The following is a 27,988-nucleotide window of genomic DNA, read 5'->3' on the forward strand; positions in this document are numbered from 1 at the left end:
AGGGCTCTAGGGCCCCACCAGAGCCTTATACCTCCTACCCAATGCTAGGTGCCGTGCTTAGATGGCTTTGGGAAGGCAGTTCCAGGGCTGGGGGCGGCGTGTCAAATTTTGCCCTTGCTCCCACCCACTGCACAACAAGGCAGGCTTCAGCCTGCGGGTTCTGTGTTAAAGTATTCTTGTGGCCTACTTGATATGAAAAGTTGGGCTTCCCTGTTCTAGAAAACACTGAACACCATTTGTATTTCAAGTTTTGTTTTTTTGAAAAAAGATAAAATGTGGATTTCTTACTGTGGCTTTATTGTTGTTGACATTACTTTTATGCGTGTGTGCAAGCCTCACTGATCATTCCAAGAAAAGCAGAACTTGAAATGTCTTAAAATAAACAGAAGCATTTGTTGGCAGAGTGAGGTCATGATACTACAAGGTTCAAGAAACTCCCCAATGGACTTCCAGCACCAGAGCTGAACATTTAATGTTCCGCAGTGAAAGTCAGTAGTTGCCTATGAAGAGATGATGCCGTCTTTTCCGAGTCAGACCAATGTTCCATTGCCTTCTCTGACATGCAGCAGCTGCAGGGTTTCAGGCAGTTCACAGCACCTGAGACCTGAGAACTTTTCCAGGGAACCTGGGACCTTCTGCATGCAGCCAGCCTTTTCAGATAGAATGCGAGTTTATTCTCGCACTAATTGGCGGTGAGGCACTTCTGTATCGATCAGCTTGTTGCATCATTGGGGATTAAACCACTGCCGGCGTTTCTGTGTTTGCCTCTACGTTGAAAGAAACAGAAAATGAAAAAGTTGCCTATCTTATATCATGGAGGACTTTGACTTTGGAAAGGCTGCTCTGCTGCGGTTGCTTGCACTCTGCTCTGAAGCCAAACGCTAGAAGATTCAGCGCAGATAAAAGAAAGCACATCTTCATGCACAGCACCTAGTTATACTATGGAACTCAGTTTCCATAGGAGGCAGTGATGGCCACCAAACCGAAGGTAAAGGTAAAGGGATCGCTGACCATTAGGTCCAGTCGCGGACGACTCTGGGGTTGCGGCGCTCATCTTGCTTTATTGGCCAAAGGAGCCGGCATACAGCTTCTGGGTCATGTGGCCAGCATGACTAAGCTGCTTCTGGCTAACCAGAGCAGCGTACGGAAACGCCGTTTACCTTCCCGCCGGAGCGGTACCTATTTATCTACTTGCACTTTGACGTGCTTTCGAACTGCTAGGTTGGCAGGAGCAGGGACCGAGCAACGGGAGCTCACCCCGTTGCGGGGATTCGAACCGCCAACCTTCTGATCGGCAAGTCCTAGGCTCTGTGGTTTAACCCACATCGCCACCTGCGTCGGCCAGCAACCTAGATGTCTTTAAAAGAGGATTAGAGCAAAGAGCTACTAGCCACGATCTCTGCCTTCACAGCTGGGGCAGTAACGCTTCTGAACACCAGTTGCAACAGAGAGTGCTCTTGTGCTCGGATCCTGCATGTGAGTTTCCTACAGGCACCTGGCTGGCCTCTGTGAGAAGGGTGCTGGACTAAATGGGGCACTGGCCTAATCCAGTAGAAATCTTCTAATTCCTGGATCCAGCAAGGGTTACACTCTAATGGAGGACTCCACTGTTGAAGTAGCCAAGCCAGCTTCTTGGTAACGGCCCTATGTATGGATCGCTGGTATAATAAAGGAAGGGCAAATGGATGGGCCTCCCTCTCTCGCCTGGCTGGTAGTGAGAAAGACAAAAGGCAGTGTGAGAGAGAGAGCTGGACTGGAAGCAGGCTGCAGGCAGAAGCGTGAGAAGGAGAGACATGCTTGATTGTTGCTTGAATCCAAGGCTGTGGCTATGGGAGAAGCAGGGTCTTCTTGGGTTGTTAATGCTGTGAGCCCCTCCATTGTAGGCTCAGGTTGGATCCTAGAACAATAGGCAAGTAGGATCCTAGAATGCAACAACTGATTGGCTTGCAGGAGAAGACCAATCAGGCTCCAGGAGGGAAGCAGAATCAGCCAATCGGATGGGACTCATTGTGTAAATAATGTATATAAAAGCCTGAGGTTTGGGGAGCAATTCAATCACTGTTTTGCAAGCGGCAATAAAGAGCATGAAACCACTACAGGATTCCGAGTACAGTGGTACCTCGGGTTACATACGCTTCAGGTTACATATGCTTCAGGTTGCACACTCCACTAAGCCAGAAATAGTGCTTCAGGTTAAGAACTTTGCTTCAGGATAAGAACAGAAATCGGGCTCTGGAGGCGCGGCGGCAGCAGGAGGCCCCATTAGCTAAAGTGGTGCTTCGGGTTAAGAACAGTTTCAGGATAAGTACGGACCTCCGGAACGAATTAAGTACTTAACCCGAGGTACCACTGTATATTTCTGGTTGCATATTGGTATAAATAAACCAGATATTCCACAGACACCACAGTCTCTGCTGTCCCTCATTCCAAGGAGACACGTCTGGACCCCCCGGAATCTTGCACCGTTAGGAGATTGGGGTGGCGTTCAGCATTATGTTCTCAAACCTTGGCGAGGCCGCTCCTAGTCAGGGTTGACAATGCTCAGCTAGATGGAACAATGCTTTGGCTCAGTATAACACTACATCCAAAGTTCTGAAGGGGGCGGGACACTTAATGTGAAGAAAAAGTCTCAGAAATTTTGGCCCAGCTACAGAAGCAGTCCCCATCACCTGGGCTCATAGGTATCTCAAACACTCACCCGATCCATTGATAACATGATTCCCGTTTTCCTTGTGACACTTGGGCTGGAGGGAGTATTCTTTCTAGGAAAAAGGGAAAGAATTTGTTTATTGTTTAATTTACATTTATTTAAACCTTTGAATTGTAGCCTCCTCCTTGTATTGTTATGGTAAGAGCTTGATCCAAATGTTATAGGATGTTCTTGCTAGATCTAAGAATTTTGGGGGGACGTAATGGGGAGGTGGGGAAAAGAAAGCTACCTAAAAGACCATATCCCTTCAAATGAGTCTGCCTTGGTAGGCACACTTGGTAGGGACAAGGAACAGGGCCTTCTCGGTGGCTGCTCGCAGATTTAGAACTCCCTCCCTAGAGATGCTAGACTGGCTCCCTCCTTGTTGCCCTTGCACCAGGCTTTTGAGAACTAGCTGCTTTTAATGAAAGGACTGGTGCCATGCTGTTTTGTATGGTTTTAATGTTTTTTATGATTTTAAACTATATGTATATAGTTTTAAGTTTATCAATGTTTGATTGTTTTTTAATGATTGCTTTTTCTGTGTTTTATTATTATAAATCAGGCTCTAACATCTGCAGGGCCATTTAGGGCTTTACAGTGCTTTCATTCAAGTGAATCAAAAGTTGAAACCCTAATTCAGGAGTAGTAAGTATGGTGATCTCCAGCTGTTGGACTTCTACTCTCAACAGCCCCAGCTAGCATTACTGATGCTGGCAGAGGCTGATGGGAACTGTGGTTCAACAACATCTGGAGACCACAACACTGACTACCCCTGCCTAAGGTATACAAATGATGTATCTGCTATGCTAAGTGTGCATTCTGAGTTGTGAATAAAAGTTATGCACCTAAGTTAAAGTGCACTAGTAAACATGTTGACTCAGAGGTTGCACTCTGGTTGGTGCGGTTTAGTCTCCTATGGGTGAGTTGAGAATCACAGCTTCATAGTGCAATCCTATGTATGTTTGCTCAGAAGTACATCTTGCAGCGTTCAACGGGGCTTGCTGCCTAGCAAGTTTGTTTAGGATTGCAGCTTTTATTTTTGCAAAAATTCCCTGGCATGGAACCAAAATATTAGAAAGAAGCTAATATTAGGAAGAAGCTAATATATTCCCATGTGCCTATTTTTTTTTTTACTTAAAAGCTTTCATATACCTCTTAATATTCTTTTTTTAAAAAAACAAACAAACAGCTAAGCAGTGCACAGTCTAAAGCAAACAATTTAACAGTGAAACAAAAACAAAACTGAAAACCAGTAAAATATAGATACACATTTAAAACATATAAAAGCCAGAGGAATCAAACATGTACAGAAACATCTAACCTTATGGGGCAGGGAAAGCCTGGGCCCAACGAGATGGCCAAAACAGCACCATCCACACACAAGAAAAGTATTTGGGAAGTAGAGAAGTCTTGGGAGGAAAGAAGGCCCACGGGGGAACCCTCCCAACAGCCCAATGGGGAATCAGCATGTTCAGAAGTCACAGAACATGTGTGTGTCTCTGTGAAGGAAGAGGAACAGAAAACAGCGATGGCAGAATAGCGGAATGGAATGGAGTGATCTGAAAAATGGGACTGGCTGGCTGAGAAGAAACGAACAGGCATACTCCATGCTGCAGTATTTTGTTGTAGGCCCAACTTCTTGTACTAAAAAGTCTTTGCTTAACCCAAAACTAGTGTACTATCAAATTGAGGGCTTTCTGTTTATAAAGTTCCCAGATGTGTATGGCAGTGTGTGTCCCTGTAAATGTGATTATTGGGGTGTGGAGATGGCGCGAACAATATCTATAGCGCACCAGATGTGTTGGTCACCCACAGCCCCCGTCAGTAACATGAGAAAGAGGAAGCTTTAATTCTCATCCTTCCATACACTGGATTAATTCTACTTATTTACACGGGATAACCACTTCAAAGCGAGGAATGTTACCTCGACCCGTTTAACCTCGAGCAGAGAGTTTAACAGGGGTGGGTTTCCATATCAAAAACCAGTTTTTTTCAGAAGTTGTGCGAGCTAAGACCCCAATTTGGCACCTAAATTAGGAAAATAATCCCAACCTATGCTCTTAAAGGCTTCTGCACAAAAAGCCTTTGTGTTTCTCCAGGGCTCCCTGAAGGTTACTGTGTGTCAGCGCTGCTGGTTGCTAGGTGATGTTTATCTGGTGCTGCTCCTTCGGACAATGCTTTTCATAGTCAGAGGACTTCTTCTTCCTGCGATAGTACTTGAGACTGGGATTCTTGCACTTGATATCTTGAGACGCTGTAACATGAATACTGCTTGGTCCCAAGATGGCAGCAGCAGCAACCTTGGCCAAACTCCCCTCCACCCTTTCTCCTTGCTGATTTGCCAGGCATGGAACGTTCCATAAAAGTTTCTTTTCAAATCGGAGGAATTATGCGAGCCAACGTCACAGGCGCAGAGTGCTCTTCTTATCTGGTGATACGAAGGGAACTCATAGGTAACTTCTGCGTGAGGGAACACACACCGGAAAGCCAGTGTGGTGCATTGGTTAAGAGCAGGGGTAGGCAACATAAGGCCTGTGGGCTGGATGCGGCCCAATCACCTCCTCAATCTGGCCCACGGATGGTCCGGGAATCAGCGTGTTTTTACATGAGTAGAATGTGTCCTTTTATTTAAAATGCATCTCTGGGTTATTTGTAGGGCATAGGAATTCGTTCAATTCCCCCCCCCCAAATATAGTCCGGTCCACCACATGGCCTGAGGGACGGTGGACCGGCCCATGGCTGAAAAAGGTTGCTGACCCCTGGTTAAGAGTGTCAGACTGGGACCTGGGACCTGGGTTCAAATCCCCACTCAGGGACCTTGTGCCAGTCACTCTCTCTTAGCCAAACCTACCTCACACAGGGTTGTTGTGGGGGACAAAATGCGGGGAGAGAACCATTTACACTACCCTGAGCTCCTTGGAGGACAAATGTGGTGTTATAAATGTGATAAGTAAATGGGTAGGCCTGGTTCTCGACAGTTGCAGAGCTCTGGAAGACAGTTCCTAGCTTGTTTCAACACTCGACCGCCTCCTCACTCCCTCTTTATTCCCCCCCTTACTTTCCCACTGCTCCTTCACCCCTGAGGCCTCTCCTTCTGAGGCTGGATTAAGTACGGCTGGAACTAACTGCACAGCCTGGGAATAAACCCCCTGCCCACCGGAAACACCTGTAAAAGGAAGTAGAAAGCAGAGGTTGGCATTTGGGCAATGCCCATTTATGCACCGCCATAAAATAACTCTTTTTTTCTGATGCTTCGCTAAAAACTGAGAGCCCCAATTTGCATAAATTCTGTGTGTGCTAGTATAGAAGTAAATGTAGAAATTATTACTATAATTCAAATCGAAAAGCAATGCATTTCACCATAGTGGGGAAGACTATAAGTAGGTGACTGCACTGTCTGCTGTCCAGGTGCTAAGTGATAATTGGTTGCTTCAGCATCTCTGTCTTCCTTCTTATGGTCCTTTGATTGATATTTGGACTAGACAGACCTTCAAATAGAGGACTCCCCTCTCTAGCATAGGCTCACGGCCATCCTAGGTTGGACGCTCTTGCTCTTGCATTATATTCCACTGTTCTTATGAGGAACTTAAGGTCCATTCTTTTTAATCTAGTATTTTTCGTGGTTGAGGGGAGGTTTCAACTTGGGCTCCCCATTCCTAGTCCAACACTCTAACCACTATGCTACCTTGTCTCTATATAAGGTATAATCCTGAATCTGCCCAGATTGTTTTTTCCATGGCTTTGCCTTGCTCCTGCCTCTTCTGTGAGCTCCTTCCTGATCCTGCAATTCCTTTGTGTCTTTACTTGCTCCCTGCCTGTTTGCTTCTACTTAGTTAGTTAAAACATTCCTATCCAGTCCCTCTCAATTCAAAATTTCCAGGGTCAGTAACTATTTTTTTTGCCAGAGTGGCATTTTGAGAAGGAGGTGGAAACTGATGGGCCAACACCCCAAGTCTCACTCACTCCTGAGGAGTTTATTATCTACTCTCCTCCTGATGGTCCCAGGAAGGAAGCACATGTGCATCAAAATAAAAAAAAATAAAAAATGCAAAATTAAGCAAGTACCATTGTAAAAATCTGCAATGAAACAGCAGATTATTAAAACACCATGAGGCAACTGCATCAGAAGTAGTGGTTAAGGACGGTGGACTCGTAATCTGGTGAACTGGGTTCGCGTCTCCGCTCCTCCAGATGCAGCTGCTGGGTGACCTTAGGCCAGTCACACTTCTCTGAAGTCTCTCAGCCTCACTCACCTCACAGAGTGTTTGTTGTGGGGGAGGAAGGGAAAGGAGAATGTTAGCTGCTTTGAGACTCCTTCGGGTAGTGATAAAGCGGGATATCAAATCCAAACTCTTCAAACAAGATGCTCTCATTCCATCCATGCACCTGAACCCTCCCCAAAAGCCTGGGCAGAAAAGTGTGTCCTCACTTGTAGGTGAAGCAGAAGCAGTGTTGTGGTAAGACACATCTCAGAAGGGAGGTCATTCCATTGCTACACTGCCTCTACTTCAATATCCCCTCTTTTGTTTTTAATGACAGCCAGTGCTTTTTTTCTGGGGGTACGCATGCCCCTAAACATTTTATGAATCTAAGTTTGGCTTCATTGAGGGGCAGTATTTCAATATGAGTAGGAAAATGAGAATACCCCTAAACATTTAATTTTTTTAAGGAAAAACAGCACTGATGACAGCAACTGGAGTCGATGCAGCAACACTTAGTGGGTAAGAGGTGGATTTGTCCCCAAGGTCTCCTAGTTACTGACTATGGATATTTGTGATATAAAAAACGAACACCAAATATTGTGACAAAGCAGATGCACACTTTCCCTTTGTTCAGACTTTTTCTTTTTGCCCGCAAGTAGAATGCAGGGTCTCACTTAGCTCGTCAAATAATGCTTGTTGGCTAAAAGGCACACTGCGTACTGCTTCTGTCCCTGTTTGTATCTATATTAAATATCTCAGCACAATGAGAACAGCTGCTTCCGTGGAGGAGGACATCTCACGGCCGTTTCCTTTTTATCTGTTTCAGACCACATATTGAAAGGAAATATACACATTGCTTGCAAAAAGCACACACACACAAAAACGCCTTTCTGCAACATAGAAACTAATCTTGTTTATGTAAATGAAGATCACATCCACACCATTAACACTTCCCCCAAAGTACTTTGGGAACTGCTAGCATATCCTCCAACATTTCTCCAGTGAAAATTTGTTGTCGCTTAGTCGTGTCTGACTCTCCGTGACCCCATGGATCAGAGCACGCCAGGCACTCCTGTCGTCCACTGCCTCCCGCAGTTTGGTCAAACTCATGCTGGTAGCTTCGAGAACACTGTCCAACCATCTCGTCCTCTGTCGTCCCCTTCTTGTGCCCTCCATCTGTCCCAACATCAAGGTCTTTTCCAGGGAGTCTTCTCTTCTCATGAGGTGGCCAAAGTATTGGAGCCTCAGCTTCAGGATCTGTCCTTCCAGTGAGCACTCAGGGCTGATTTCCTTAAGAATGGATAGGTTTGATCTTCTTGCAGTCCATGGGACCCTCAAGAGTCTCCTCTAGCACCATAATTCAAAAGCATCAATTCTCCGGCGATCAGCCTTCTTTATGGTCCAGCTCTCACTTCCATACATCACTACTGGGAAACCATAGCTTTAACAATACGGACCTTTGTCAGCAAGGTGATGTATCTGCTCTTTAAGATGCTGTCAATGAAAATAGGGATGTTCTGTTGAACAACGACAATTTTATTATTCAAACCCCACCCATCTGACTGGGTTGCCCAAACCACTCTGGGCGACTTCCAACATACTAAAAAAACAAAACCAAACAAAACCCCATCAAACATTTCCCCACATAGGGTTGCCTTCAGATGTATTCTAATGGTTGTACGTCATCTCCTTGGCTCAGGGGTCACATAACTCCACACCCTCCAACATTTCTCCAATGAAAATAGGGACGTCCTAAGGAAAAGCGGGACATTCTGGGGATTTCAACTAAAACTCCATCTCTTAGACAAATCGAAAGGGAGCCCCATCCTTGTTTACATCTGGTTATAGATCCATTTTTATTCTGCAATTAAGTAATCAGTTAATTATCCAAACTAATTAAACCAATTGGTATTTACATCTCTGGTATGTATTACTGCAAAGCTAGGACTAATAAGTGGAATCGTATCTTACCAATTCTTAAACAGCTGGTTACTAAAGTGGCCTTCTGTTTGAAGGGCTGCCTGGTCCAATTCTGGTTTAAAGGCAAAATAAACACCAGAAGTGAAGTTGCCCATCAACAGTTATGCACCAGGGCAACTGAGCAGGCACACAGGCCATTCAGTCACAGTCTTCCCCACTATAGTGGAATATACTGAACTGGTATCTGAATTACTGCATGACGAGGTTTGTGTTCAGTATTCGGCAAAAACTACACAATGGAGGTGCCAGCTGTGGGGAGGGAACTGCTACCTCAGACCTACTGAAATTAATAGACACGACAAACTAAGATTCATCAGTTTTAGTGGGTTTACTCTGAGTAGGAGTGAGCTCAATACAACCCTGGGAGTATAGGATTGCTAGTCATTCTAGGGGGAAAGATGTACTGCTGAGTCCTCCTGCTCAATGCCCCTGCCTTTGCCTTGTGGTCAAAGAAATGAAATATAAACCAAATCCACCCCCCTCACACACACACTGCTGCAAGCTTGCTTGGGGGGTATGGATGGCTTGCTTGGCTTCCTGAGAGAGAGAAGATACCACGACAAAGGACCTTTCAAACAAAGGCTTTCTGGTTGATTTAATAATTTGTATGTAGAAAAATGAGGGGGGCAGAGAATATTTAGGAGGAGCTAGGCCCCCTAGCTCCGCTGTGAAGGCGTTTTTCTGAGTGCTCCTGCTGCCACAAGTGAGGTGGGTGATATCTGAGGAAAGGGACTTCTTAATTTTGGCTCCCTGTTAATGAAATTCTGCCCCCTGGAAGACTTGCCTGATGCAGGTGAAGGTCTTACTTTATCAGGCTTTTAAACTGTTAAAACTAATGATTTTATTGCTGCAAATTACCGTATTTTTCGCTCTGTAAGACGCACCCAACCATAAGATGCACCTAGTTTTAGAGGAGGAGAACAAGAAAAAAAATATTCTCTCCCTCTCTGCGCATTGCCTCTCCAGCAAAGCGGGAGGAGAAATGGATGGGGCCCCTTCCATTTCTCCCCCCGCTTTGCGCAGCCCCTTCAGCGAAGGACTTAAGCGTGGCTATCCCGCTGTGATCAAGAGGCTTTGCGTGGCTGTCGCAGCTTCAGAGATAGCTGCACAGCCTGCATTCGCCCCATAAGACGCACACACATTCCCTCTTACTTTTTAGGAGGAGAAAAGTGTGTCTTATAGAGAGAAAAATACGGTGGTGGTAGTAGTAGTAGTAGTAGTAGTAGTGGTAGTAGTAGTAGTAGTAGTGGTAGTAGTAGTACCCTGCCCATCTGACTGGGTTGGCCCAGCCACTCTGGGTGGCTTCCAACAAATATAAAAGCATCTATCTATCATCTATCTATCTATCTATCTATCTATCTATCTATCTATCTATCATCTATCATCTATCATCTATCTATCTATCTATCATCTATCTATATCTATATCTGTCTGTCTGTCTGTCTGTCTGTCTGTCTATCTATCTATCTATCTATCTATCTATCTAATCTCTATTTTTTATCTTGTGTGCCGCATAAATGTGGAAGGGTGGCATAGATTTTTTAAAAAATACTAACAGGGCTGACCTATGGCAGAGCTACTAAAGCACAGGGAAAATGGTGTGTGCAGGGAGCACTTGGCCATTTTATGATTCACTTCTATCAAATCGATCTTGCGACTTGTTTTTCTGAGAGCTAACATTTCAAATTTCCTGTGGAGAGATATACAGCATGACGTGAGGTGGTGTGACACCACCGAGTCATCTGGTTAAAACCGTTGCGCTGAATCATAGCCGGCTCGTCTTTCTCAGGAGCAAGTTAATTAACTAGCATCAAATCAGGATATTACACTGAATCTAATAAAATATACTCCTAGGATATGTGTGTTCTGCGCGTGTGAAAGTGTATTGAATGTATTTCCTGCTAAGGGGAGATGAACAAGATCTTATGTTTGAGGTAGATATTTTAACCTCCCAGCTTTTGTGCTTGGAAATTGACTTATTATATAATGGTAACTATTGGAGCATTTTATTAGAGGTGAGCCTCTTCCTACTTTAATGGTTAGTGAACTCTTTCCAGGCTTAATTCAAGATTACGGGTTGTTTTTTTTACAGCACGATCCTGTCCACGTTTACTCTGAAATTGTACCTAAATGGCAGAATTACTCCTTAGTCAGTGTGCTTCGGATCACGACCCCAAGTAATCTGGGACCAAATATATAAGCCTGCCTGTCCAACTGTTGAGGCTTAGTGTCTTGTCTCCCTGCCACCTGCAATGTGGCAAGTGTGCATGAAAGACAGGGCCAGCCCTACATTTAGGCAGAGTGAGGCAACTGCCTCAGGCAGCAGATGCCAGGGGAGGTAGCCGTATCCCTACCATTTCTCCTGTATAGCTCAGTGGTAGAGCACCTGCTTCATAGAATCAAAGAATTACAAAGGTCACCTAATCCAGCCCCTTGCAGTGCAGGAATCTCAACTAAAGTATCCATGAGAGATGGCCACCCAACTTCTGCTTAAAATCCTCCAAGGAAGGAAAGTACACAACCTCCTGAGGGAGTCCGTTCCACTCTCAAACAGCTCGTACTATCAGAAAGTCCTTCCTGATGTTTAGTCAGAATCTCCTTTTTTTGGTAACTTGAAGCCATTGGTTCGAGTCCAAACAAGCTTGCTCAATCTTCCATGTGACAGCTCTTAAGATACTTGAAGATGGCTATCACATCTCCTGTCAGTTTCCTCTTATGCAGGCTAAACATACCCAGCTCCTTCAACCGTTCCTCATAAGGCTTGGTTTTCCAGACCCTTGATCATATTGGTTGCCCTCCTCTGCACACGGGAGGAGGCAGAGGGTCCCATATTCAATTTCCAGGTGTGGCTGGGAATTTCCCCTGTCTGAAATAATGAAGAGCCGCAGCCAATCAGTGTTGACAATACTGAGTTAGGAGGTCCAATGGTCTGACTTGGTATAATACAGCTTCCTAAGTTCCTATCAGGTGTAAGGAATATTGTACCAGCAAACTTTTCAGTAGCTCATGTTCCTTTGCCAGCAAATTGTGTGTATGCGTCTCTCTCTCTCTCTCTCTCTCTCTCTCTCTCTCTCTCTCTCTCTCTCTCTCTGTGTGTGTGTGTGTGTTACGAGAGTTTTATAAGCATCTCTAGATTTGTTTTTGCTTTCTGAAATTTGCTGAAATTTCATTTCAGTTCTGTTTTGGTAGTGGATCATGTGTCTTTTCCCTGCCGCTACATTTTTGCCAGTGGCAAAATGTGCATTCCACACAGGTTCCTTGCTTTATGGCTCTCCTGAAAGAGAGCATGCCATGCCATTGTCAAAGCTTTATGCCTGCTCTGCTCTCCTACGCTAAGTATTAATCATATGGTAATTGTCCCACACCTGGCTAGCGTAGAGTCACCTTTCAACGGAATGAATGCCACCAGTAATCTCTGGTTGCATTCTTGCTTTGATTGAGGCGGTTTCGATGAAGCCAGCTGCCAGCCCGCACATAATCTAAGTACCAATAATGCGAACTTAATTGCTGCATGGCAGGAGTGCCTTTGAACAGATTCAGGTCTGCATAGAATAATGTTGCCATCACTATATTATGCTGTTCCAAATCTGATCTCATGAACTGGGGAGAGACTGAGGTGATTAATAAATCTTAAGATGTATAAACACAGCAATCCTATACATGCCTACAGTGGTACCTCGGGTTTCATACGTTTCAGGTTACATATGCTTCAAGTTACACACTCCGCTAACCCAGAAATAGTGCTTCAGGTTAAGAACTTTGCTTCAGGATAAGAACAGAAATCGGGCTCTGGCGGCGCTGCAGTAGCAGGAGGCCCAATTAGCTAAAGTGGTGCTTCAGATTAAGAACAGTTTCAGGTTACGAACAGACCTCCGGAACGAATTAAGTACTTAACCCGAGGTACCACTGTACTAAGTAAGTCCTATTTTGTTCAATAGGACTTATTTCTGGATTGGTGGGTGTAGGATTGCACCTTAAATTACCAGTCAGAAAGAGATTTAAGATATAATTCTAAATTAAGGTTACCAGACATCCCCATTTCCCGGGGACAGTCCCTGGATTTACACATCAGTCCCCATACAAAATCCATTGAAATTGAAAAGTGTCCCTGATTCATTGAAAAAAATCTGGTAACCTTATCCTAAATCCACATACCTTGAAGAAAGCGCAATTGAATTCAGTAGGATTTATGAGTAAACATGACTGGGATTGCACTGCAAAGGTTGCAATCCTTTGCATACTTACATGGGCGGAAGACTCTTTGAACTCAGTGGCACTTACTTCTAAGTAGACCTCTACAGGATTACTCCACATCGTGGACTATTTCTGCGAGCAGCAAAATCATTAATAGTGGGGCATTTAGCTGAATATTCTTGGGTGAGGAGGTGGAATTTTCCAACAGCTTTTCCTCAGAAAAACCCTCTTTTGAAAAAAATTCAGCTCACTTAACACTGAATGAAATTCTAATGTTGGTTCATGCTGGTTGATTGAAAGAAGGAGTGGGAGGAGGGGCTGGAAACTGGTAGGAGCAGTGGGGACAAACCCATTGCTTCCTTCAATGATTTAAAAATAATATTGAACATTACTAAAAACTGGATCCTCATTGTGTCCAAAATTAATGGATGAAGAAATGTGGAAAGCCATTTTGCAGAATATAGTGAGAACAGGATGTTGGGTCTGATCCAAGAGAGCTCTTATGTTCCCACCCCCTTATATTCTCCAGGGCAGGACTTGAATTTTCCTTCAGAAGCAACTCGACAAAAGTTCCACCACCCTCAGAAGTACAGCCTGGGAGACAGACAGCTTTCTCTGTGGCACCCCATAAATTGTGGCATTCCCTCCTCACAGATCCACATCTAGCATTTTCACTGCACAGCTTCTGCCATATGCTGAAGACACGCCTCTTTACCCTGACCTTTGGCAGTTAAAATATTTTGAGTTTCTTCTGTAGACCCATTAATTTTGCTGTATTTACAATGTTCCGTTTTGGTAGGAACACACTGCACTTGTTTTCGTAACTATGTATTATATCACTGGGACCTTATGGTGAAGGGCCAGCGAGAAAGCTTATAAATAAATAAAAGGGAACACTCTTTTCCAAAAATTTGTCAGAAAATATATCCTGATTAATTTTGGCTTAGTCGGATTTGAAAGAAATCAAGGATGTTTCTCTCTCGATATCAGGTCCTGGATGATTTCCCAGAATGCACTGCTAGACAGGGCCACAGAGGAGACAAGCGTCTCATGGGTGTCAGGCTAAGAACATGTGAAGTCCGTTGCGTGAGTCTCCTCACCCGAGAATTGGCAAGCGGCTCTGAAGCACTCTAAAATACAAGGGCTATTATGCTGCTGTCACTGGCTTCAAAGGAGGTCATTTTTGGTGGCGATTTTTAAGCCAGAGGAGCCATCAGTCTTTGGCAGCAAGATCTGTCAGCTGGTGCTTAGCCAAAAGGCTAAGATCATTGACTGCTGTCTCTCACTCAGCTTCTTTAAGTTCCCTTCAGCTTTATAAAGAATGGCAAGTGAATGGTTTCATGTCACAGCAAAGATAAGGATGAGGCATCCTGAGCACAAAGGACGGGGGTGGCAAAAGAAGAGAGATGAGAACGATGCTAATGGAAAGGAAGGCAGCTCAAAGCATAGAAAGCAAAGAAGAGCAGGCAACAGCCTTGGCTTCCCAGCAGGGCTCACTGTTTCTAGGGTGTACTGTCCACAGTGAGCTAGGCCCCAAACTAGACAACACAATAAAGCAGAGTCTTTAACCTCCCCATCCCCAAGTGCTACAGGTTGTTTGGGTACCAGCTCCAAAATGGATTCCCATCAAATTGTGTTAAATGTAAGACTAAGAGTCTTGCTGGATCAGACCTGCATCCTGCTCCCAAAGTGGTCACCCAGATGTCTTTAGGAAACCCACAAGCAGGACCTGAATGCTATAGGTCCTGTATACCTGAAGGAGCGTCTCCACCCCCATCGTTCAGCCCGGACACTGAGATCCAGCGCCGAGGGCCTTCTGGCGGTTCCCTCATTGCGAGAAGTGAGGTTACAGGGAACCAGGCAGAGGGCCTTCTCAGTAGTGGCGCCGGCCCTGTGCAACACCCTCCCGTCAGATATCAAGGAAATAAACAACCACCTGACTTTTAGAAGACATCAGAAGGCAGCCCTGTTTAGGGAAGTTTTTAATGTTTGATGTTTTATTGTGTTTTTAATATTCTGTTGGGAGCCGCCCAAAGGGGCTAGGGAAACCCAGCCAGATGGATGGGGTATAAATAAATAAAATCATCATCATCATCATCATCATCATCATATCACAGAGTTTAATTCAATATGAAAAGTAATTTTGCAGAGTACAGTTCTCTGAGAAAACGGTAGGAAAATTTCACCTTCCCCACAATAATTTGCAGTGAAACCCATCTACCCCCCCAGCCCCCATTTCACTGTCCTGCATGTAGCATGAAGAGTTTGGGGGGGACCGGTTTTGCTCTTCCATGTATTGTCTTAGTTTTCTTCACATTGACTTATAGCCCCAGAACTCAAAGATTTTTCTGCTCATCCCTTTGTCAGCTTGCCAAAGTGTCTCCTGTTTTGTCCTTCCTGTCTCCAGCTTCGCAGGCAAAGAAGTGTAAAGTGAGGCATCTGCTTATTTTTTGAGTAAGACAGAAATATTATATTACCTTTATTCCCTGACCTCAACACACAATAGTTTTCAACTAGTATCATATGACACAATGCTCTTCAGAGCCATGAGTGCTTGTTGTTGTAATGCTGCATTATCTATCTTTGAGAGAAAGAAAAAATTCCTAATTTCTATGCTGGGAAGTAACTGGTTCAAGAGAGGACAAGCTGGGAATAGTCCTACAAAGTTTCTGGCTGAGCTTTGCAAAATGAACAACAACCCTGATGGGTTTTTAATAGCAGGGAAGTTATGATTTCATATTGACACCAGGCACAATGCCTCATTAACAGGCTTTATCACAGTGTCCTGTTACCATGGTGTCATGGCAGGCTCCATGACAAACGGCCAAGTGGTCCCATCGCCAGTTTATCCTCTTTCGCTGTTCATGTTGGTTGCCAGACCAGCAGAATACAAGTATTTGGGGTGTTAGTTTGGCAAAAGTTGACTAAAGCACACTGCACAGTGAAAGAAAAGGGGTATATCTGCCCATGGTCTGTGGTTTATATAAACATCACCTGGAAAAGAAGAGGCTGAGAGGAGATATGAGAGCCAGCTTCAAAGATCTGAAGGGCTGTCACATGGAAGATGGAGCAAGCACTCCCTGGTCTCTGTTTCAGCCAGTTGCATTACAGTGGTACCTTGGGTTAAGTACTTAATTCGTTCTGGAGGTCTGTTCTTAACCTGAAACTGTTCTTAACCTGAAGCACCACTTTAGCTAATGGGGCCTCCTGCTGCCACCGTGCCGCCGCTGCATGATTTCTGTTCTCACGCTGAAGCAAAGTTCTTAACCCGAGGTAATATTTCTAGGTTAGCGGAGTCTGTAACCTGAAGCGTATGTAACCTGAGGTACCACTGTATTTGCAAGCATGCCTTACTACAATCAGTGGGACTTGCTCCCATCCATGTAAATGTGTATAGGATCACAGCTTAAGAGTATACATTCTTGCTTTGTGAATTTAAAACATGCTTGTGTGTCACATGGGACGTGTTTCTCGATACCTGTATCCTTCTGGTCACGGCCAGACCCAAAGGCAGGGATAGTCTTCAGACTAAACTTCCCTCCTTGGTAATGACATGGTGTAACTCCTCCTCCTGACTGGGATTACTGGGATTCCATCTTGCACAGACCCAAGGATTCCTCTGGGATGGGGCATCAACACCTTTTATCATGTTAACAGCCTCTATCCCAGCTGAGGCCCTGGCCTGGAAAGGAAGCTTAGCCTGTGTTTTTCCACTGGCCTGGAATCTTCCCTCCAATATGCCAAATGCTATCTAAATACTACTGTTCATTAAGGTCTACTGTTCGCTAACGGACTTTGGTACCCTAGATCTATAACAACATTACTATTATTATTTATTGCATTCCGATACTGCCCTTCATCTAAGGATCGCAGGGCACTTTACAATATGCGTAGGGTATAAAGGCCTAGCTAATCAGTGACCCCGAGAATGTGCTCTTGCTCCAAACAGTAAACAGACCAAAGTCCATCAATCCAACTTTCTTTGCAAGGACCCCAGCACACTAGGTTGGCTGCTGCTCACCTCTGATATATGGCTTGTTAATTACTGCTTTTGCCTATCAGGGCACTCCTATTGAAGCTTCAGGGGGAGGGAAAAGTGAAAGAGGTCCTCTTTGCCTGCTTGACGCTTCAGCAGTTTAGTTGTTAATAACCTGATCTACAGGTAGGTGTAGAAATGTGCAACAGCTGCACATTTCACAATAGGACGTCCCTATTTTCATTGGAGAAATGTTGGAATGTATAACACTGCCATTTGGGCTACCTCTTTGGCCTACAAAGGTTCCCTCAGAATTATAGTTCCAGATAACTGCCGTACAAAGTAAGTGTATTTCTGTCAGTTTGGGGGGCTTATGTGTGACTCCAGGAAGTCCCATAAGGCTCTCTTCTGTTTCTATACCTGAGGGATTCCCAGCTAGTTGACACGTTTTACAGCATGGGTCTGCAAACTAAGGCCCGTGGGCCGGATCAGTCCCAAATGCCTTCTGGATCCAGCCTGCGGACGGTCCGGGAATCTCCGCGTGGATTGCCAGCGTGCACGCTCTTTCACTCTCCCTCCCACGGCAGCGGCGCCAGTGCTTCCTCCCTCCCTCCTCCTGGCTTCTCCCCGCCCTGCCTAGAGGAGGAAGGGGACTGGGCTTTGTTGGTGCCAACAGCAGCAGTGCTCGAGCGGCCACCATTTTAAGCGGCCGCACTCCGGAGCCCTTTTGTGCACCGCTCACTGTCCCGCCGCCACCGCCAGCCATTGCCGCTTGCAAGACACAGGTAAGCAGCCACCAGGGCTCATGGTGCTCTTGCATCACCCCCCCAAATATAGTCCAGCCCCCCACCAAGTCTGAGGGACCCCCTGCTGAAAAAGTTTGCTGACCCCTGTTTTACAGCCTCTGCAGCTGGCCATACCAGCAGACATATGGAAACAATAACATTATTGCACTGCCACCTGCTGGCCACACAGCCAGCCAGCTGGCCCTCAGAAGTAGCAGCGGATAAATGATTAAACTTTTTGTTTCATGCCTGCCATAGAGACCGTTAGTGGAGTTGGGCTCGCACAGTGAGGCTTTTGTCTCTCCTTTTCCCCACAGCAGGACTTTGTGCACCCTGAATAGCAATTCTGGAGGAACTGGGAACCCTCTGGAACTGCAAGGGGCTACTTTTACAGGGAAGGGGGATCAGCAGAAATCTGAGATACATTATTCAAAATGGGAAATGTAAGCAGCTTGGATTTATTTGCGTATGAAAAACCACAGGGTGGAGTCAAACTGCTACAATAGCAGCAGTGGCGTAGCGTGGGGGGTGCAGGGGGGGGCCGGCCGCACCGGGCGCAACATCTGGGGGGGCGCGCTCGTACTCGCAGCTCTCTGCCCCCTGCTAAAATCCACGGGTTAGGGGGCGCAAATTACTTGCCTTGCCCCGGGTGCTGACAACCCTCGCTACACCACTGAATAGCAGTGCTGGAGTGACCTCCCTGGGGCACAAGCCTGGGCACTGTGTATGGAGGTCCTGGGCTGCCCAGGTGACAAGACACTCCTGTCAGCCTCATTGACGTGGTCCGAAGGAAAGCAGAGAAACACATTTGGCACCTGCTTGGCTTCAGGAATTGCCGGGAGGAGGTGTACAAGGTGCTATTTGACCGTCTTAGGGATTCCACTCTGGATTTGTGTAGGGCTTACCGTACTCCTTAGCAGGACTGTCTTAAGCATATCCGGCGCCATGGTTCAAATATCCCTCCGGCGGTCCCCCCCCCCATTTCCCAGAGTTGTTGACCTTTCCCCAAGCCTCTGTGGGGATCCTTCCCACAGAGGCATGGGAAGGAAGCTGTACGCCTGCCAGCCATATAGTTGGCAGGGCGCAGCTTCTATCCTAAGCCTCTACCAGGAGCGCTCTCCTCTCACGGAGGCTTGGGAGGCAAGCTGCATACCCGCCAGCCATATGGTTGACGGGGCACAGCTGGCGGGTGTGCAGGGAAAGGGGAGGCTGCCGGCAAAGCCACGCAGCTCCCCCACTCATTGGGCGCCCCTGAGAAGCCAGCACCCCGGCGCAATGCGTGAGTAAGCCCAATAGGAAAGACGGCTCTGCTCCTTAGCCCTTTCTCCTTCTGAAGACATCCCACAATGCAGCAGAGGTTTAAGAGCAGAGTTTCCCTTCTCCTAGATGGGCTACCTTCCCACGGTGATGAGCCCCATCTGCCCCTCACTTCCATCTAAAAACACGTGCAGAAACTGCCTTCTAGGACCCACTCTTGGTCTCGTCTGCTCAGTCCACCTGACACTGTCTTCGTAAGGAAGGGAAGCCCACTTGTTGTTGTTTAGTCATTTAGTGGTGTCCGACTCTCCGTGACTCCATGGACCAGAGCACACCAGGCACTCCTGTCTTCCACTGCCTCCCGCAGTTTGGTCAAACTCATGCTGGTAGCTTCGAGAACACTGTCCAACCATCTCGTCCTCTGTCGTCCCCTTCTCCTTGCACCCTCCATCTTTTCTGGTCTTTTCCAGGGAGTCTTCTCTTCTCATGAGGTGGCCAAAGTATTGGAGCCTCAGCTTCAGGATCTGTCCTTCCAGTGACCACTCAGGGCTGATTTCCTTCAGAACGGAGAGGTTTGATCTTCTTGCAGTCCATGGGACTCTCAAGAGTCTCCTCCAGCACCATAATTCAAAAGCATCAATTCTTTGGCGATCAGCCTTCTATATGGTCCAGCTCTCACTTCCATACATTACTACTGGGAAAACATCACTAGGTAAAGGTAAAGGGACCCCTGACCATTAGGTCCAGTCATGACCGACTCTGGGGTTGCGGCGCTCATCTCGCTTTATTGGCCAAGGGAGCCGACATACAGCTTCCAGGTCATGTGGCCAGCATGACTAAGCCGCTTCTGGCGAACCAGAGCAGCGCACGAAAACGCCGTTTACCTTCCCACCGGAGCAGTACCTATTTATCTACTTGCACTTTTTGGTGTGCTTTCGAACTCCTAGGTTGGCAGGAGCAGGGATCGAGCAATGGGAGCTCACCCCATCGTGGGGATTTGAACCGCCGACCTTCTGATTGGCAAGTCCTAAGCTCTGTGGTTTAACCCACAGCGCCACCCGCGTCCCTACTAGTGCACTATTATTGTGTTACAGTATCCACCCATGACCCCTGCCCCTACAAAGTTACCACTCCGGAGCGGTCCTAAGTCCATGCCAGCATTCATTAAACAGTGCCACACAGAACTTCCAAGTGATACACCATGTGTGCCTCTCTTCTCCTATAACCTTCTAGAGGAAAACACAAAATGGAGCTCTCACTCTGGCTGGCAGCAAGTACTGGACCAGGCCCCTTTGCAGCCTAAAAACTCTGGGCGCATGCCCACATTGCCCAGCTCCTGGTTCGGCCTCTAACAGTTGCTATGCCACAGCAATAATATCTCCACCGTGCCAAATGCTCCTCAGAAACCAAGCAGGTCGGCACAAGTTGAAAATCAGTTCTGAGCCCACCTTCCTGCCCCACTGGCGGAGCTCTTTCCCCATTGTTCGCCTTCGCTTTCCACATGAGAAATGTATAAAAGTAAGTTAAGAGAAGGGCATGTGAATGGCTTAGCCTTTTAAGCGACGGCACCTCTGTCCCTTTCTCTTTAAAGTAGATGCCGTCCCAGGCCCTGGAACTCTGGCACAAACACATGACCCAGCTGCCTAAGTAGCTGGCATTACATGCTAATCCCCTGGAAACATTGAGGGTTCTCCTTTGCCTGCTCCTCTGAATGAAAAGAGGCCTTTCCCTTTCATGCTCTAAAGCTGCCCTCTGTTTGGCAGGCCACAAACACTGATCTCTTGTCTGCTTTTCCTACCCCTACCTACTTCTTTTTACCCATTACAAATTGAGGAACATGCATTCTTGTAGTTGGGATGAAAAACGTTCAACTAGGGTTGCCATATTTCAAAAAGGACTCCCCGAAAGTTGTTGAGTTTTGTTTTTTTACAAAAACGCAAAAAACAAAACAAAAACATTTCCGTCTTTTGGAAATTCCTCCCAGACTCATTTAGGGTGACCAATTCCCTCCATCCCACAATTAAATATGATGTTCAGAGATGATAAAGAGGAATAGCAGATCTTCCAAGTGAAGTGTCTCTATTTTCCAGTGAAAGTCCCAGATTTACAGAAGCTGCCCTGATTTCTGATTTGATCCCAGAATGTCCCCCTTTTCCTTAGGACATCCCTATTTTCATCTGCGAAATGTTAGTGGATATGGAAAGCTAAAGTTAAAAGACCCCTGACAGTTAAGTCCAGTTGCAAACAACTCTGGGGTTGCGGCGCTCATCTCGCTTTACTGGCCAAGGGAGCCGACATTTGTCCACAGACTGTTTTTCGGGGTCATGTGGCCAGCATGACTAAGCCGCTCCTGGCGAAACCAGAGCAGTGCACGGAAATGCCGTTTACCTTCCCGCCACAGCGCTACCTATTTATCTGCTTGCACTTTGACGTGCTTTCGAACTGCTAGGTTGGCAGGAGCAGGGACCGAGCAACGGGAGCTCACCCCATCGCAGGGAATCGAACCGCCAACCTTCTGATCGGCCAGCCCTAGGCTCAGTGGTTTACACCACAGCGCCACCCGCGTCCCTAGTGGATATGGTTGTTGTTTAGTCGTTTAGTCGTGTCCGACTCTTCGTGACCCCATGGACCAGAGCACACCAGGCACTCCTGTCTTCCACTGCCTCCCGCTGTTTGGTCAGTGGATATGGTAGGATGTCCCTATTTTCATTTGATAAACGTTGAAAAGTATTGAGTTATGAGACCCACAAGCCATATGAAGGCTATATAGGAAAGTTTTAAAATGTTTAATGTTTAATCATGTTTTTATATATGTCTTATATATATGTTTTATATATGCATGTATATGCATATGTTTTATACATCCCTATTTTCATCAGAGAAATGTTGGAGGGTATGGGATAGGGTGCTGTATGACCGAGAATAAGCAGGAGAAATGAAGCACAAAATCCCACCGCCTCTGACCATTGTGCTAAACCAGCTGGGGATGATGGGAGTTGTAGTCTGACAACATCTAGGGACCCAAGGGTGAAGAACACTGACTTCAAGAAAATAACACTGGAGTGAGTGTGGTGAAAGAAGTTAGGGTTGGATGAATCTGTTAGGGCTCACTCCCAAGTAAGTGTGCATAGGATTGCATTTTAAGATACATAGATATGAGAGAGTTTAGTGTGCTGTGCTATCTTAAATGGCTAATGCAGGATCTAATTCTCTGTTATTGATCCCCAGATCCATACCCTACTCCACAAATTATATAGTTCTCCGTGGAAGGGGAGAATGACTACAAAACAGTTTCAGTATGTATGAGGGGGAAACTTGTGGATATTGCTACACGCACCACAATCTCAGAGCAGTGATATGTTTCTGGGGTTCCAGCATCTACCATGGAACTGATTTTATTATAAAGTCACTGGTGACTGAAGTTACTGCACAGTTCCAGAAAAGAAGCATCATCTGCTTATTAACAATGCTTCCTTGACAACATGCTGATATGTCTAGATTAAGCTGGTAAAGTTGATCCAGAAAACAAAATATTAGTTAAATAACAATATTAAAGATGAGAGTTACAAATTGCAATATAAATAAGAATATAATAAACATAAGAAATGACAAACACTGGTGGAGGGAAGTAGGTGTAACATTTATGTTTGTATTTTTGTGTTGTCGGTATTTGAATGGTTGTAGTTGTAATGTTGTGTGTGCATTGTATATAATAAAATATTTTTAAAAAACAAAACAATGCTTCCTTGATCTCCTGCCCAGTGGCCACATGAACTGCAGAGCATGACGATAGCCTTAGATTTTTATGTATAGGGGAAGAAATGTTGCACACACCCAGCAAGAATATCTCCCTCCCCCTTCCCTTCAGCAGCAGTGTTCAACACCTTGCAAGCCTTTTCTGCAGGGGTTGAAGCCTACATATTCCATTTCACCTGTGCAAGAGTGAACATCTGCCCCCCTTAAAGCAAACAAACCGAAAAGGAGTGAGAAGCAGTACAAATATTACCCGAGTCTCTTCTCCATAGTCTTCCCTCTATCCCAATCAGCTTATATGTCAATTGTAATTGAAAAAAGAATTTGCAGGGACTTCGCACAAGGGCTAAGGCACTTGATGCATTGAGAGAACATGAAGGTCCTTGACAGGTAAACAGTATTAAGAAAGAACGAAGACACCAGACAATGGGATTAGGTCAGATCGGGATGGCAGGCCGTCCTAATAGGCTTTTGTTTAAAATAACTCTCTCCTTCAAAGTGAAAAAAGGAGGGAAGCTGAATAAAGATAAGGGACTAGTAGGAGATTTTTTAACACAGAGAGATCAAAGGCATTCTCAATCCATGTGGAGCTGCACCCAGAATACATCACTATTCAGGGAAGGTAAAGGTAAAGGGACCCCTGACCATTAGGTCCAGTCGTGGCCGACTCTGGGGTTGCAGCGCTCATCTCGCTTTATTGGCCGAGGGAGCCGGCGTACAGCTTCTGGGTCATGAGGCCAGCATGACTAAGCCGCTTCTGGCAAACCAGAGCAGCGCATGGAAACGCAGTTTACCTTCCCGCCACAGCGGTACCTATTTATCTACTTGCACTTTGACGTGCTTTCGAACTGCTAGGTTGGCGGGAGCAGGGACCGAGCAACGGGAGCTCACCCCGTTGTGGGGATTCGAACCGCTGACCTTCTGATTGGCAAGTTTTAGGCTCTGTGGTTTAACCCACAGCGCCACCTGGAAGTGGTGAGCAAATAGCAATACAGTACTCACTGGCGGACGAAGGTTGGGGCAGGGGGAGTGGGTGCCATGCCTTGGTGGGTTTTTTGACAAAATCCTCCCGGGGCAGATTGGCGTAGTGGCACTCATACCCCTGGCGCTGGCTGTCGGGGATGCACCCCCCCAGCAGGTGGCATTCGTACCCACCTGGTGGGCGGCGCTCGCATCCCCAGCTTCCAGTGCCTCACTCTGGGCGTATTTGTGTGATCGGCGGGCGGTGCTGGCACCCCCGGGATGATCAGCGCGCCGCAGATGGCACCCCCGGGAGGATCAGTGTACCCCCATGGGTGGATTGCCCTGCCTCTGTGGGTGGATTGCCCTGCCCCCAGGTGTACATCATATTTGCCGCTCCGGGTGCCCCAGCGGCTTCCTCCACCACTGACAGTACTTAAAAAGAGAGAGGAAATAGCAAGGTCCTGTCCATTGGCTTGACCGGGACTAATTTGCTTGTTGCTCCACTGTTCCTGGAATTATCTCCATTAGCAGCTATTTCATCAGGCTGGGCAGAGAGAGTAGTGAGACTGGAAAAGCCTCTCTTCCTGTGCTTGGCCAGTGCCAATGGCCAATTGGCTCTTCCTCTCCTGAAGTGCCTCCATCAGCGGCCAGGGAACCTGGCTGTCCCTTATTTCCCTTCCCATCACTTTCCCTCTTTTATCTTGTGTAACTGACACTATTTCTTCTTTCTTTCTTTCTTTCTTTCTTTCTTTCTTTCTTTCTTTCTTTTTGTCATAAAGATACGTACAAACCAACAGCCATGTAAACATTAGCAGAGCCATACACAGAACATATTCAGTATAGCTAATGTAGGCACTATTTTAAACTATGAGTGCATTAGCAGAAAAAGTAGTAATAATGAAATAATAAATCCAAATAATAATTGTAAGTGAGGGATGAGAGACCTGTGGCCCTCCAGCTGTGGTTCACTCCAACTCCCATCAGCCCAGTCAGCCAATGTTCAGGGATGATGGGAGTTGTAGTTCAACAGTGTCTGGCAAGCACAATGAAAGTAAACACACATTTCTATTTAAGGCAGTTGAGTTCAGTATTCCCCCCCTGCCCGCCCTCCTGAAACTAATTCCCATTTGATTAAACTTAACCAAAAAGAATTTCATGAGACTAAAATTAATGGGAAACCATTTGTGAGTATGTTAGTTAGGTGTTGTTGTTGTTTGTGTTTAAATGTGTTGCTGTTGTTGGGTCAGCCCCCTGCAGTGCAGGAACTTTTGCCCAATGTGGGGTTTGAACCCATGGCCGTGAGATTAAGAGCCTCATGCTCTACTGACTGAACTATCACAGCTACTCCCCGCCCCCTGAAAGATGGATGTTTTATCTATCTGATTAATTGCAAGGGGTTGCCCATGTATTTTGGAACAGGTTATGGATGCAGAATATAAATTAGTGGTGGGTTCATACTTGATCATCCACACATCATTCCCTGTTACGGTATTAGTTGTTCTGTGATGCTTCCCCAATGTTGTACCACTATTGCCATCTGGAGGGCACTCTGTAGCGCAGCAATCGTGGGACAATAAATAAACTGGAACATCAACTGTGGTATGCAAAATCACAGAACTTCAGAAGGAAGTTATGGAACATGCACAAACTGGAAGCAAAGCAGTATATCTTCCCCAAATCTTTTGATGGCACTGTTGAATCAAGCCTTGTCATTCAGAGGAATTTGGCACTCTCCAGGTGCCCGGCTTTGATTCCATGTTGACCTCCCCGTCAGCGACTCCCGGCAAGACAAGGCGAGGTCTTTATCGGCCGATTCTCCTCCACGTGAGAAGAACACAACCATCCCTCCTCCCTCACTCCCTGCCATCCCCAGGGAGGGGAAAGAGACAGACAGAAATGTATTTACATGCCTTTATTTCTGTCTTTCCTCAGTGCAGAGAACAACATGTCTGCACTCTCTGATACCCAGCTGCAGCGAGAGAAAAACTCCACCCATGTACTTCCAGTACAGGGTCATGTGACACTCTGAGCTAACATCCGGTGCTCAGTGCACATAATAGACTGTCCCTTCTTCCCACGGAGACAGCACCTCATACGCAGGCAGAGTATGTCCTCTGTCCTCAACAGTTTGAGAAACTGTTCCAGAGAAAACCTTCTGTTGCCCATTTCAAGGTTTTTGGGTCTCATGTGAGGACAGAAGCTCCAGGTGGAGTAAAGAATGCCAGAGGCATTTTTGTGGGATATGAAAAGGGTCTCTACAGAGTAATTTTGTCTGAATCTGGTCAGGTGATTCTCACAAAATTTCTAGAGGATACCCAGCTGCAGCGAGAGAAAAACTCCACCCATGTACTTCCAGTACAGGGTCATGTGACACTCTGAGCTAACATCCGGTGCTCAGTGCACATAATAGACTGTCCCTTCTTCCCACGGTACAGTCCCAAAACATCAACATCCTGTTTGGCTTTCCAGCCATCTGGAGCACTCAGCAGCATTGCTCCTTTTTCGTAACAGGCACAAGTAGCATTGAAAGCAGGATCACGTACAACTGCCCCGATCCCATCATGAGCACAAATAATCATGGATGTACAATAAAAACAATGTCCAGAGTGGTCCTAGGTGGGACCAGATTCCACAGAGTGGCTTCTTCTTAAGGCCGCGCTACATGTTACACTAACTGTGTACTGCTCACTTACAGTCTGGATAGCTCAATTGGTTAGAGCATGGCACTGACAATGCCAAGGTTTCAGGTTCGATCCCCATGTGGGACAGCTGTGTATTCCTGCATTCCAGGGGGTTGGGCTAGATGATCCCTGGGTGCCCTTCCAACTCTATGATTCTATGATCTGTGCCTTTTCTTTAAGTGCATGTGTGGATCGGGGATGCTATCAGAACAGGACTGCAGCACCCAGGGAGGGGAGCTTTATCCTGACCTCCTCCAACCATGATCCAGACAAAATCCCCCCTCCAGGACCAGATGTCTTGGGGGAAGGAATGCTCCCTTTGGTGCAAATGGGAACTTTCACCCTAAGCTTCATAGTTGTGCTGTGTGGGGCAGGTGCAGGGAGGGATATTCATCTGGGTCACTGTTGCGGAGGAGAGGGAAGGGACAAACCTCTCCTCCTCATGAACCTGATGACAGCCACCTCCTTTGCACCTGCAATTATTATTATTATTATTATTATTATTATTATTATTATTATTAAGCCCTGTCTTCTGTGCAATCAAAGTAACACCCAGTTTGGCACTTAAGCCACCCCGATACATCCATCTCAGCTGGTTAATTCCAGTAATGGCTAGCTAGGCAGTGCCATCTCATCCAAAGCAGAAACACATAGCGAAAAAGCATTACCTTTTTCCCATGAGCAGCTCCCATGATTTTAAGGACTTCAGTGCCGTTCCCTGCAGTGGTTTCGATTTAACTCTCCTGGCTTTGGCAATGCGTGTCAGAGAAAAAGCACAACACTGGCCCCTTTTAGAGAAACGGATCTTTCTTATTCTGCCCCGCTGTGCATGCCCCTATGTGCGGACAGACGCCTTCTGCACCATGCACTGGAGAAAGGGCTGGTGGCGTGCAACTCCTTGCACTCCCATTCTACTCGCCGAGTAAGAGGGGCAGAGGAGCATCGGGGACAGCAGGCTCTTCAAGGTGATGAGCAGAAGTTTTCCCTTGATGGCTTCCCCTGGCATGTAAAGAATTCATTCCCCCCTTCCCTCTCCCCCTTATATACCTAACGACTGCCAGGGGCTACACACAAAGGCAGCTTTCATGCTGTCAGTGCCCAGCTTCTAAGCAGAGTCCCTTCTTGTGGTGCTGGGGGGAAAGCCTGTAGAAGATTAGAGTAATCAGACTTGACACAGCAAGATGTCACAGAACGCAGAGCCAAGCTGAGAAAGAATTCAACCTGCGCAGCACAGCTGGGCCTCAGCACTCCTTCCTTGCCTAGAGGTTTTGTGTCACCCGGTCTTCTTCTCTTCCTCTATCCGTATCCCCACGGCCTTCTTACCTCAATGAAGCTTTGGTGAGAGAGCTTTGGGAAAGGAGCACACGGAGACCCGCTTCTGGAGGAACAAGGTGGCGGGTTCCTGCTGGGATCAAGCCTTCTGCGCCACTGAGATCAGGAACAGCCAGGCGGTCCCTGAACTCTCTCCCCATCCCGCACCCCCCAAATTCTTGCTGCTGCCCACA

The 27,988-nt window shown here is 46.4% G+C and overlaps 1 long non-coding RNA gene across 1 annotated transcript; it reads right to left on the reverse strand.

Moving 5' to 3' along the window:
* Positions 1 to 313: 313 nt before the first annotated feature.
* LOC310757444 lies at positions 314 to 27,935 on the reverse strand. The gene is made up of 3 exons (XR_014545213.1): positions 27,807 to 27,935; positions 2,699 to 2,762; positions 314 to 767 (listed from the first exon to the last, which is right to left on the reverse strand). It is a non-coding gene; the product is annotated as an uncharacterized lncRNA (long non-coding RNA).
* Between the last annotated feature and the right edge of the window lie 53 nt (positions 27,936 to 27,988).

The sequence above is a fragment of the Podarcis filfolensis genome (genome assembly GCF_964270895.1).
Source record: "Podarcis filfolensis genome assembly, chromosome: 2".
NCBI lineage: Eukaryota > Metazoa > Chordata > Lepidosauria > Squamata > Lacertidae > Podarcis > Podarcis filfolensis.